General features: G+C 44.2%; 1 non-coding gene across 1 annotated transcript; it reads left to right on the forward strand.

Annotated features, from left to right (window-relative positions):
• Positions 1-1,069: 1,069 nt before the first annotated feature.
• Positions 1,070-1,160, forward strand: trnar-ucu (transfer RNA arginine (anticodon UCU)). The gene is given in 2 exon segments: positions 1,070-1,106; positions 1,125-1,160. It is a non-coding gene; the product is annotated as a tRNA-Arg (tRNA).
• Positions 1,161-13,517: the final 12,357 nt, after the last annotated feature.

Here is a 13,517-nt window from a genome sequence, read left to right on the forward strand (position 1 = left end):
AATCTCTTTTTTTGCATTTATTTCATTTCATCTCAGTTTGTTCAGTTTGCTTACCTACTGTTTTTTTCAGGTTTGTACTTCCTGCTGTTCAATATTCAGTCCATGTACACCTAATCTGTACTAATGCTTTGTCTTTCAACACACCATTAACATATTGTTTGCCTTTGCTGCATGACCTTTTGGTCAGCTATGTGGCCTTGTCCAATCTACACCTTCTCCTTTGTTATCTCTTGCCCCACCCCCACCCCACTTGCTTATAACCTGTGACTTTTCTAATATATGTCAGTTCCGAAGATGGGTCACTGACCTGAAACGTTAACTCTGCTTCTCTTTTCACAGATGCTGCCAGACCTGCTGAGTGGTTCCAGCCTTTCTTGTTTTTATGTCACCAGACTAATCCCTGGGATGGTGGGATTGTCTGATGAGGAAACTGGGCCTGTATTCCTTAAAGTTTCGAAGAATGAGAGGTGATCTGATTGAAACTGACAAAATTCTTACAGGGCGTGACAGTGTGGATGTAGACAGGATGTTTGCCCTGGTTGGTGAGTCTAAAACCAAAGGACATCGTCTCAGAATAAGGAGTAGGCCATTTAAAACTGAGATGGGTGGAATTTCTTCACTCAGACGGTGGTGAATCATTGGAATACTGTGCCCCAGAGGGCTGTGGCAGTTCAATCATTGAGCATGTTCAAGACAGAAATTGATAGAAATCTTGATACTCATGACATCAAGGGATATGGGGATAGCATGGGAAAGGGGCTTTGAGGTAGGTGATCAGCCATGATCGAATTGAATGACAGAGCAGGCTCAACGTTCTGAATAGCTTACTCCGATGTTCCTCTGTTCCTAAGAGAGTTGGCGCCAGCGCGCAGCCCTGCTTTACCCCACTGCTGATCTTGAAAGCGTCTGATGTTGCTCCATTGTAACTGATGGAACTGTGCATGTTCTCGTGGAAAGAAGAGATGATGCCCAAGAGGTCAGGAGGGCAGCCTATGTTCCATTGCAGTTTGAAGAGGCCGTCTCTGCTGACAAGATCAAAGGCCTTAGTGATGTCGATAAAAATGTGTGAGGCTCTGTGGCGCAATGGATAGCGTGTTGGACTTCTAAATAATGATTAAGATGATATTCAAAGGTTGTGGGTTCAAGTCCCACCAGAGTCAGATTTTGGACCAGAAACAGAGGAGCACAACGGAACAACAAATGAAGAAATGCGCCAAAAGCACAGACTCGGAGACAGAGCGAGAGAGAGAGGAGCAGAGCAGGGGAAAAAAAAATCGAGGAGTGACGTCACAATGGAGAGTGAGAGCAGGGAAACAGAGACCCGCTGGGGTGAGGAGACAGGATTTGGTTCTTTCTTCGGTGCAGTGGAAGGAGCTGTTTGGTGAGGATCTGGTAAGCTGTGACATCACAGGCAAGCAGGTAGTTGATTGGTTTGGAAGAACCGACCTGCTTGATGCGCATCTGGTAAGTGATTAAGATCCATTTTAGTCCTAACGTTTAAAATAGTAAACAAACTAGTGGTAAGTTTAATAAAATATGCAATAAAATGAATAATTGAATAAAATATTTAAGTAGTTAATTGAAACACGTTAAGGATGACAGGACAGGTGATGTGTCACAGCTGCAGCATGTGGGAGTTCCTGGATGCCAGTGTGATCCAGGGCAAACACGTCTGCAGTAAATGTTTGCGGCTCAAAGAGGGAGAAAAAGGGAATGTAGTGGTAGCAGGGGACAGTATAGTAAGGTGGATTGACTCTGTTCTCTGCAGCAAAAGCAAGAGTCCAGACGGCTGTGTTGCCTGCCGGTGCCAGGATTCAGGACATCTGCTCAGGGCTGGAGCGAAACATACAATGGGAGGGGGAGGATCCAGTCGTCGTGGTCCATGTCGGTACCAGCGACATAGGCAGGACAAGGATAGAGGTTCTGCAAAGTCAGTATGAGGAACTAGGCACCAAATTAAGAAGCAGAACCTCAAAGTTAATCATCCCTGGATTATTACCTGAGCCATGTGCAAATTGGCATAGGACAAATAAGATTAGAGAAAGTAATGTGCGGCTGAAAGACTGGTGTGGTAGTAGTGGGTTCTGGTTCATGGTGCATTGGCACCAGTACTGTGGAAAGAGGTGGCTGTACCGTTGGGACGGTCTGCACCTGAACCGTGCTGGTGCCGGTGTTCCAGCGAGCCACATAACGAGGGAAGTAGAGACGGTTTTAAACCGAATAGTGGGGGCAAGGGATCAAATTTGGGAAGATATGGTGAATCAAGGAGGAGAGACAAGGCAAAGAGAAAGGTATAAATATGGGAAATGATAAACAGACTGTGACAGGAAGGGACAGAATGTACAAATCTAAGAGTAAATCGACAGATAAGGCTAGAGGTGACAAAAATAATAAAAGGACAAAACTAAATGCTCTGTATCTGAATGCATGGAGCATTTGAAACAAAACAGATGAACTGGGAGCACAAATAGAATAAATAAGTACGATCTGATAGTCATTACAGAGACATGGATGCATGGCGACATAGATTGGGATGTGAATATAGGAGGTGACATGGCATTTTGGAAGGACAGGAAGATAGGAAAAGGTGGCGGGGTAGCTCTGTTAATTAATGATGGTATTAGCGTAATAGAGAGGGATGACCTGAGTTCTGGAGATCAGGATGCAGAAGCAGTTTGAGTACAAATGAGAAATCATAAAGGCAAGAAGTCACTTGTGGGAGTGGTGTACAGGCCACCTAACATTAACCACACTGTCGGATGGGATATAAAAGAAGAAATAATGGCAGCTTGTCAGAAAGGTACTGTGATAATTATGGGGGATTTTAATCTACATATAGATTGGAAAATTCAGATGGGCAGAGGTAGCCTAGATGAGGAATACATAGAATATTTTGGGGATAATTTCTTGGAACAATACATTCTGGAGCCAACCAGAGAGCAGGCTATACTAGACCTGGCATTGTGCAACGAGATAGGATTAATTAATGACCTCATAGTTAAGGTGCCCCTAGGTAGCAGCGATTATAATATGATTGAATTTTACATTCAGTTTGAGGGAGAGGAGAGTGGGTCCCAGACTAGTATTTTAAATTTAAATAAGGGCAATTATAAGGTCATGAAAGCAGAGCTAGCTAAAGTGAACTGGCAAATTAGGTTAAGGGATAAGTCAATAGAGATGCAGTGGCAGACATTTAAGGGGATATTTCAGAATACACAGAATAGATACATTTCAACGAGAAAGAAAAGTTCCAAAGGTGGGACTCACCATCCATGGTTCACGAAAACAGTTAAAGATACTATCAAACTTAAAGAAAAAGCCTATAATTGTGCAAAGGTGGGAGGCAGGTCAGAAGATTGGACAGAATATAAAAAAACAGCAAAGAATGACTAAAAGATTGAGAAGGAAGGTAAAATTAGAGTATGAGAGAAAGCTCGCAAGAAATTTCAAGACAACTAGTAAGAGTTTCGATAGATATTTTAAAAAGAAAAGAGTTAACAAAGCGACTGTTGGTCCAATAGAAAGTGTGTCTGGGGAATTAATAATGGATAATTTAGAGATGGCAGATGAATTGAACAGATACTTTGCATCGGTCTTCACTATTGAGTATACAAATAACATCCCAGTATTAGCCGTATATCAGGAAATTGAAGGGATGGAGGAACTCAAGAAAATTACAATCATCAGGGAAGTGGTACTAAACAAATTGTTGGAGCTGCGGGTTGACAAGTCGCCAGGTCCTGAATTGGCTAGTGAGATAGTTGATGCGCTGGTTTTAATATTCCAAAATTCCCTAGATTCGAGAAGGTTCCGTTAGATTGGAAAAGAGTGAATGTAACTCATTTATTCAAAAAGGGAGGGAGACAGAAAGCAGGAAACGACAGGCCAGTTAGCTTAACATTTGTCTGAGGGAAAATGTTTGGAGCTATGACAGAGGATGTTATAGCAGGGCATTTAGAAAAAAATTAAGGTAATCAGGCAGAGTCAACATGGATTTTTGAAAGGGAAATCATGTTTAACCAATTTATTGGAGTTCTTTGAGGGAGTTACATGTGCTGTGGATAAAGGGGAACCAGTGGATGTATTGTATTTCGATTTCCAGAAGGATAAGGTGCCATATCAAAGGTTATTGCAGAAAATAAAAGCTCATGGTGTCGGGGGTAACAATTTGGCATCGATAGAAGATTGGCTAGCTGACAGGAAACAGAGAGTCAGCATAAATGGGTCATTTTCTGGTTGGCAAGAAGTAACGAGTGGTGTGCCACAGGGATCTGTGCTGGGGCCTCAACTTTTTACAATTTATATAAATGACTTAGATGAAGGGACCGAAGGTATTGTTGCTAAATTTGCTGATCACAAAGATAGGTAGGAAAGTAGGTTGTGAAGAGGACAGAAGGGGGCTACAAAGGGATATAGATAGGTTAAGTGATTGGGCAAAGACCTGGCAAATGGAGTATAATGTGGGAAAGTCGGAAATTGTCCACTATGGCAGGAAGAATAAAAAAGCATATTATCTAAATGGTGAGAGATTGCAGAGCTCTGAGATGCAGAGGGATCTGGGTGTCCGAGGGCATGAATTGCAAAAGGTTAGTATGCAGGTCCAGCATGTAATTAGGAAAGCTAATAGAATGTTATCATTTATCACCATGGGAATTGAATACAATAGTAGGGAGGTTATGCTTCAGCTATACAGGACATTGGTGAGACCTCTTCTGCAGTACTGAGTACTGTACTGGTCTCCTTATTTATGGAAGGATGTAAATGCATTGGAGGTAGTACAGAGAAAGTTTACGAGACTAATACATGGAATGGGTGGGCTGTCTTACGAGGAAATATTGGACAAGCTAGGCTTGTCTCCGCCAGAGTTTAGAAGAGAAAGAGGCGACATGATTTGTTATTTAATTTATTAATTAACAAATTAGCTATCCTCCAGTCTTCCGGTACCTCACCCGTGGCTAACGATGATACAAAAATCTCTGCCAGCGCCCCAGCAATCTCCTCCCTTGCTTCCCATAGCATCCTAGGATACATCTGATCAGGCCCTGGGGATTTATCCACCTTAATGCGCTTCAAATCCTCCAACACCTCCTCCTTTGTAATGTTGATATGCTGCAGGATATCGCTGTTCCCTCCCTTGAACTCACTAGCTTCCATGACCTTCTCCACGGTAAATACAGACGAGAAATATTCATTTAAGACCTCGCCCATTTCGCGTGGCTTCACACATAGATTGCCACACTGATCCTTAAGGGGACCTACTCTCTCCCTAGCTACCCTTTTACTCTTAATACACTTATAGAATCTTTTAGGATTCTCCTTTATCTTATCTGCCAGGGAAATCTCATGGCCCCTTTTCGCCCTCCTAATTTCCTTCTTAAGTATACTCCTATATCCCCTATACTTCTCGAGGGACTCGCTCGATCCCAGCTGCCTATACCTGACGTATGCCTCCTTCTTTATCCTGACCAGACCCTCAATATCCCTCGTCAACCAAGGTTCCCTAAACTTGCCAGCCTTGCCCTTCCATCTAACAGGAACATGCTGGCCCTGAACTCTTCCTATCTCACTTTTAAAAGCCTCCCACTTGCCAGACGTCCCTTTACCTGTAAACAGCCTCTCCCATTCAACTTTTGAGAGTTCCTGTCTGATGCCATGGAAATTAGCCTTCCCCCAATTTAGGACTTCAACCTGAGGACCAGTCCTATTCTTTTTCATAACTATCTTGAAGCTAATAGAGTTATGGTCACTGGTCCCAAAGTGCTCCCCCACTGCCATATCAACCACCTGCCCATTCTCATTTCCTAAGAGGAGATCGAGTGTAGCCCCTTCTCTAGTCGAGCCATCCACATACTGCTTCAGAAAACTATCCTGGACTCACTTAACAAATTCTTCCCCATCTGATCCCTTAGCACTGAGGCAGTCCCAGTCAATATTAGGGAAGTTAAAATCACCTACTATTACAACCCTATAATTCCTATAACTATCTGTGATTTCCCTACATATATGTTCCTCCACTTCCCTCTGACTATTGGGGGGCCTATAGTATAATCCCATCAAAGGGATCACCCTTTTATTATTTCTAAGTTCTACCAGTATGGCCTCACTGGACATTCACCCCGGGATATCCTCTCTAAGTACTGCCGTGATGTCCTCCCTAATCAATAGTGCAACTCCCCCTCCTCTCTTACCTCCACCTCTGTCACGCCGGAAGGATCGGTACCGCGGAACATTGAGCTGCCAGTCCTGCCCATCCCTCAACCACATTTCCGTAATAGCTACAATACCACAATCCCATGTACCGATCCATGCTCTGAGTTCATCTGCCTTACCTGTAAGGATACTTGCATTAAAGTAAATGCAGTTTAGCCCACCAGACCTTCCACGCTCCCTGTCCTGCCCCTGCCTGGCCTGCCTACTGGACTTGCTTGCTTTAACCTCTCCATTTGCCTCAACTATCTCATCGGAGAGACTACTACTTTGGGTCCCACCCCCGCTGCAAGACTAGTTTAAACCCCCCACTGTATTACTATAAAATCTCTCTGCAAGGATATTGGTCCCCTTCCAGTTCAGATGCAACCCGTCCCTCTTGTACAGGTCACCTCTGCACCAGAAGAGATCCCAATGTCCAAGTACCTGAAGCCCTCCCGCCTTCGCCAGTCTTCAGCAATGCATTCATTTGCCTAATCCTCCTATTCCTACCCGCACTAGCACGTGTCACAGGGAGTAATCCTGAGATTACAACCCTCGAGGTCCTGCTCTTTAACCTTCTGCCTAACTCCCTATATTCACTTTGCAGAACCTCATCCCTCTTCCTGCCTATGTCGTTCGTACCAATATGGACCACGATCTCTGGCTGCACACCCTCCCCTTTCAGAATTTCCGGCAGCTGCTCCGAAACATCCTTGACCCTAGTATTAGGGAGGTAACATACCATCCTGGAGTCTCGTTTGCGGCCACAGAAACGCCTATCTGCACCCCTTATGATAGAATCCCCTATCACAATAGCTCTTCCACCCCTTTTCCTCCCCTGCTGTGCAGCAGAGCCCTCCGTGGTGCCACGGACCGCGCTGTTGCTCTTTTCCCCTGGGAGGTCTTCCCCCCAACAGTGACCAAAGCGCTGTATCTGTTTGAGAGGGGGATGGCCACAGGGGACTCCTGCACTACCTGCCTGCTCCTACTATTCCATCTGGTGGTCACCCATCCCTTTTCTGCCTGTGCATCCATTACCTGCGGTGCGACCACCTCACGAAACATGCTATCCATGACGCCCTCAGCTTCGTGGACGCTCCACAGTGAAACCACCCGCAGGTCCAGCTCCATAATGCGAGCAGCCAGTAGCTGCAGCTGGATACACTCCCTGTACACATGGTCGTCATGGAGACTGGGAGGGTTCCTGAATCCCCACATAGCGCAGGAGGAGCATATCACGGGGCTGAGCTCTCCTGCCATGACTTACCCTTAGATTAATTAGTTACTCCCTTAATTAAAAAATACTAATGACACGAGGGGCATTGTTCTACCCACTACAATCTAAAGTCCTTCATAAGCTACACTGAATAAAAAATACACTTTAGTAGTACTCATCTTATCAGCAGAGGTTTTTTTTCAAGTAAAAAAAACTTTGCCCTTTTCTTTAAGATATTTAAATACACTAACAGCAGTGACTCACCAACCAATCACCTTGCAGCTCTCCTCTGACATCACAGTTGGCTTCTTTTTTTTCAAAACTCCAGCACACTGGAAGATCTCCACTCCACTCCTGGAAGGTAAGAGACTGGGCCTCGATCCTCGGATTGGATTTATAGGCTCCGCTCTCAACGTTCTCCTCATATCGGTCCATATAGGTCTGCTCCGCTCCGCTCCTCTCCGCTCCCGGAAGGTAATTCACCAGCTTTTGCAGAAAAGTCGGTCTTAAGCTGTTGCAGTACCTGTTAGAAAGATAGTCTAAGCTATTCTGAAGTCATCTTCCAATGTCATCTACATGGAAGCAGGATTTTAAAGGATAAGATGTAGTTTTTAAAAGTCACTTCAATCTTGCTCAAGAGTCTTTACAAAGAAGCCAAGTAAATCTTGATAAAAAGTCATTTACATTTAGAGATCTTTTAAAAGCACTTCAATCTTGTTAATAAAAAGTCAGATGTAAATTTAAGAACTCTGATCAGGCTATGCTAAAAAGTTACATACAATTAAGAAATAAAATACAACATTTAAAAGCTCTGAACTCCCTCTGAAAGTTGACCACTGCTGCTGCCGGTGTCTTCCTGGAATAGTGGAGCTGTTGTGTCAACAGAAAAGTCTTTCCCGAGCAGCCCTGAGCCTGTTGGTACCGGCTTTAATCCAACCCAGGTAAAAATCAGGGTACATTGTGGGCAATGAGCCCAAATTGCTGAACAACAGGTCCCTGTCACTTTAAGGAGTGGGCTGGTGCGATTATGATCAGAGGTTCCTTCTAAGCACATTTCTCATCACCACAACTTCCAGATGCTGGTGTTAGTGTGTGCATGTACTGGCAGTTGCAGTGCTGTTCAGACCCTCAATAGCAGTGAAAGTCTCAGAGTTCACCGCTATTGGGGCTGTAAAATCCAGGCCAATATCTCACAGTCCTGTTAGATTTGCTCTCCCTCTGTACAAAATCAAACTCCACACATTGTCTTTCACTCACTCCTGTTTCCAGCCCTGATGATGCAGAAATCCCCTCTCAAAGGTACACAATCCAGTTGATTTCTGATCAAATGCCTCCTTCCTCATTCAATAGAGGAAACAGAGACATGAACAGGAGTCAGGTGCAAGAAAGTTTCACCAACAGAGCAAAGAAAGGCACCAACAAAAGTCACGCCTACTTTCCAAATCATTTCATTAGAATATTCTTTCACTTGTTTTGTCGGATGACTGCAATAAATCTGAAATGAGCACCACGAGGTTTGTGTTCACTAGTCACTTGTTCTCCTGTGTTTGTCTGTCAGGTTTGTAATTCAATTTGTATTGGATATTGAAGAGAATCCCTTTTCAAGATGATTGCACATCGTACTGTGTTTAAAGCAACCAACTTGTAAAATGGAAGATAATGAATGTTTCAATACCTGTGTGACCAGATTCTTCCAATGCTTTTCAACAGCTCGATTGATGATGCTTGCAATCTGTATCCTGTGGAGAATGGGAGAGGAGAATAAAAACATGGTGCATGAACAGGACAGACTGTGTAAAATGGGAGCACAGAAATACTGCCACCTCATTGAAAGTTAATGAGATTTATTCTAAGTCAGACACCTGTCCACAATGAACAAGTGAATACATTAATTGTCCACTTTCAATCTAAATGGGACTGAGGTTCCAACAGAGAAGTTTTCTGGAAAATACCTGCTGCAGTTTTAAAATTGATGAACTGGAACATCTTATACTAACTTTCAAATAACTGTAGTGATTGTATAGTTCTCATAGTGGAGAGAAGGAGTTGTTTATAAATATAAGCAGAAAGACACATTTGTGGATTGGTGAATGAGTTTTATCTTTCTGAAATGTATTTGTCCATTGGTTGCAGGTCACTGGAAATTCTTTTTTACATTTAAATTGTAGCAGCAGCAGTTAGCAGCAAAATGTCTGATTAATCAGACTAGTGGGTCTGGGAAACACTTAAACAGCCGAGACCCTGTAAAACAGAACTCCAAGTAATAGTTTAAATAAGGCACTGAACTGACAGAGCGGCAAAGGCCTGCTCAGGTCAGGAAAAAAAACCCGACACGAACCTGACAGAACTACATTGGACCCGAGCCCGAGCCGGCCCGAGTATCTCCATTTATTCCCGCGCCCGAACCGACCCTTACCCGACCACCGGAATGTTCACTTTATCTACCTCCCGATTCCGAATCGACAGGAAGCTGCAGCATGAGCGCAATGACGTCATAGAGATGCTCAATTGCTCACTGAGCAGACTCAGATTTTCCCTCCTTGATGACCCGGACTCCCAGCTTAGGTTGGCTTTTCAACTTTTGACACTTATTAAACTCAACTTCCCAGCAGAATTAAATGTAATACTTACTGTGTGTGTCCGACACGGACTCAGCCCGACCTGGACCCAGCCCGACCCGAACCTGGCCCGACCTGACCCGAGCCCGAAAGCCAGACCCGGAAGAGCGACCCAACACGACCCGGACCCGACACAGGTCGTCGGGTCCCGTTGGGTTCAGGTCGGGTGGCAGGCCTTTCCAGAGCGGAGGTCAGATGAGGATTGAATTAATTTCAATCACTGAATCTAAACAAGAAGTAAATCTGCCAGGAATGGAAGATTTTGCTTTATCTGTGAGGTTGTGGCGCAACGGTAGCGCGTCTGACTACAGATCCGAAGATTGTGTGTTCAAATCACGTCAGGCTCAGTTATATTTTACAGCAGTTCAAGTTCCTGGATTTGAAATCAGAAGAGAGTTCGTTCTCTTGGAATGTTCGTGCATGGTAGAATTTCAAGATCAACTTTAATAGATTAAAGTCCTGATTTCTGGTTCCGTTCCATTTCCATGCTCAGTTCTTATTTCACACTGTTTTATATCAGAACAATGTTTCAGGGTTGTGATGTGTCCATTGTTTGTGCAATCGCTCTGTCACCCAGTGTGAGAAATAAAACACAAACCGCACAGCGTGCGGCTCAAACCCATACCTGGCTCTGTCTATAGGCCGCTTAGTTCAGTTGGTGAGGACGCAGTGTTGAGAACAACAAGGCTGTGGATTTGATCCCCATGTGTGCTGTCACATGGTCAGTCATTAATTTGACACATTTTTGTAACACTTAAAATCCAACTTTTAGATGCAAACAAGTTTACATCAAATGTCAAAGGGAATTTATTTTGAATAACATCCATTGCATCTTTGTCACTGGTCTGGAGTAACACAGAATTCTTTCCAATTATCTTCCGTTTGCTGATAAACGTTGAACTCGTGGCCTGTTCTCGTTAATGGTCACGAGCAGCAAAAACAGACAGAGCAAGTCTGACCGCCCAGAGATGTGGAAAAGGCTTCAGTTTGGGACATATGCAGCAAATCAAATGTTCACCCGGCCCCGAAAGATTCAAAAACTGGGGAAAAGGACACAAGGAGATAGAGAATAAGCTAAAGCAGACAATGTAAATATTTCCCATCCTTGATATCTCTGTATTCCAATCCAACCTTCAGAGTTGGGTAAATAATTTCAGTGTAAATTGTGCAGCTCAAGAGTCAAAACCAAAGGGCGATGCAGAATAAAGGAGAACTGCCAAAACCCCAGATTGAACCAGGGATCTTCAGTCTAACACACTCCCAACTGAGCTATTTCAGTCTCACAGGCTTGGGATGATAAGTGGCAAGTAACATTCGCACCACACAAGTGCCAGGCAATGACCATCTCCAACAAGAGAGAATCTAACTATCTCCCCTTGACATTCAATACCATTACAATCACTGAATCCCCCACCATCAACATCATGGAGGTTACCATGGGTAGCCATACAAATAACGTGACTAGAAGAGCAGGTCAGAGGCTTGGAATCCTGAGATGAGTAATTACAGTGCAGCTGTTGGCTCCACCCCAGGGGCTGAATTTGTTCTGTAAACCATGAAGCAGCTTCCTCTCAAATCCCAGGTGTATCAATAAATCCTCTTACAAAAGCCCCAAAGTGTGATATATTCCTCTCACTCATCCATGACTCCTGACTCCCCAAAGCCTGTCCACCATCTGCAATTCACAAGTCAAGAGTCTGATGGAATACTCTCCACTTGCCTGGATGGGTGCAATTCCAACTCAAGAATCTCAACACCGTCCAGGACAAAGCAGACCACTTGATTGGCACCCCATCTACAAACATTCTCTCCCTCCACCATTGGCACACAGTGGCAGCAGTGTGCACCGTCTACAAGATGCACTGCAGCAATGCACCAAGACTCCTTAGACAGCACCTTCCAAACCCAGCGACCTTTACCACCGAGAAGGGCAAGGGCAGCAAATGCAGGGGATACCACCACCTGCAAGTTCCCCTCCAAGCCACACACCATCCTGACTTGGAACTATATCGCCGTTCCTTCACTGTCGCTGGGTCAAACTCCTAGAACTCCCTTTCTCACAACACTGTGGGTGCACCTACCCCACATGGACTGCAGCGGTTCAAGAAGGCAGTTCACCACCACCTTCTCATGGGCAATTAGGGATGGGCAGTAAATGCTGGCCTGGCCAGCAACGCCCACATCGCATGAATGAATGAATAAAAAAGTGAAGTAGCCCTTGTGTCATTGTTTTGGGAGAAAATATAACCCTGGTGGAATTGCCCCTCCCACTCACACCTCACTTCATAGAACATAGAAAATGGAGAACATTTATGGCACAGAATGAGACCATTTAGCAATCGTGTCTGTGCCAGCTGAAAAAGAGCGATCCAGCCCAATCCCACTTTCCAGGTCTTGGGAATGGGATCTGAACAGATCTCAGAGCTCACATTATGTGAATGTTCTGTTGAAGTGTTGGTGAGCTGATATACCAGGGGAGATTCACATTGTTGGACACAGTGTGAAATACATTCAAGTATTTATAAAACATTACAACATGTGAGTAATATTCCCTATTGATTTCTCAGCACTGATGGATTGTGAAGTGGGAGACAGCCAGAAGTCCCAGTGATCCACACTGACCATGAGCTGAGAATGAAATGAGAAAAAGTTCAATCTTCAGCAGCGAGATGCTACAGAGAGGTCAGAGTCCTGAATCAAGGAGAGACTTTCTCATCCTGCTGTTGAATCTCATTTCAAACACTCCTTGAACTCTCTGCCGAGGAATTCAGAGCTGGATAACGCCTGTAAAATCAGCCTAAAAAGGAAATAGAAAACACCCACCGTGGGCTCAAACTCAAAAACTTGAGATTCAGAGTTTCATGCTTTCATCGACTGAGCTCACCAGGCCTGAGACAGTGTCCCCGTCCTGTCTGTTATTGGACGGTGCAGCTGTTGGCTCCACCCCAGGGGCTGAATTTGTTCTGTAAACCATGAACCAGCTTCCTCTCAAATCCCAGGTTTATCAGTAAATCCTCTTACAAAAGCCCCAAAGTGTGAAATATTCCTCTCACTCATCCAGAATAAAAGTTACATCTTTTGCTCTTTTTACCTTCCAAACATTGACTTCTATTTTGCTCAGCATTTATTTCTCTCTCCGTTTTATGTTGTGCATTTCCTAATAAACATTTCATTTCAATTATTTATGAGGGATGAAATGAACAGAAAAGATTTTCTGCAATGGTACCAGGGGTGTGGGACAGAGTGAGTGGTTCGGATCTGGAATACACTGCCTGAGAGTGTGCTGGAGGCAGATTCAATCGTGGCTTTCAAAAGGGAATTGGATAAACACCTGAATAGAGAAAATTTGCAGGGCTACAATGAAAGGGCAGAGGAGTGGAATTAGCTGATCTGCTCTTGCAAAGAGCTGTCAAGGACATGATGGACTGAATGGTCTCATTCTGTACTGTAACCATTTGATTCCTTGATTCTAACTCTGTCAAGGTTGTTCTGAA

The sequence above is a fragment of the Heterodontus francisci genome, unplaced genomic scaffold, assembly GCF_036365525.1.
Source record: "Heterodontus francisci isolate sHetFra1 unplaced genomic scaffold, sHetFra1.hap1 HAP1_SCAFFOLD_43, whole genome shotgun sequence".
NCBI lineage: Eukaryota > Metazoa > Chordata > Chondrichthyes > Heterodontiformes > Heterodontidae > Heterodontus > Heterodontus francisci.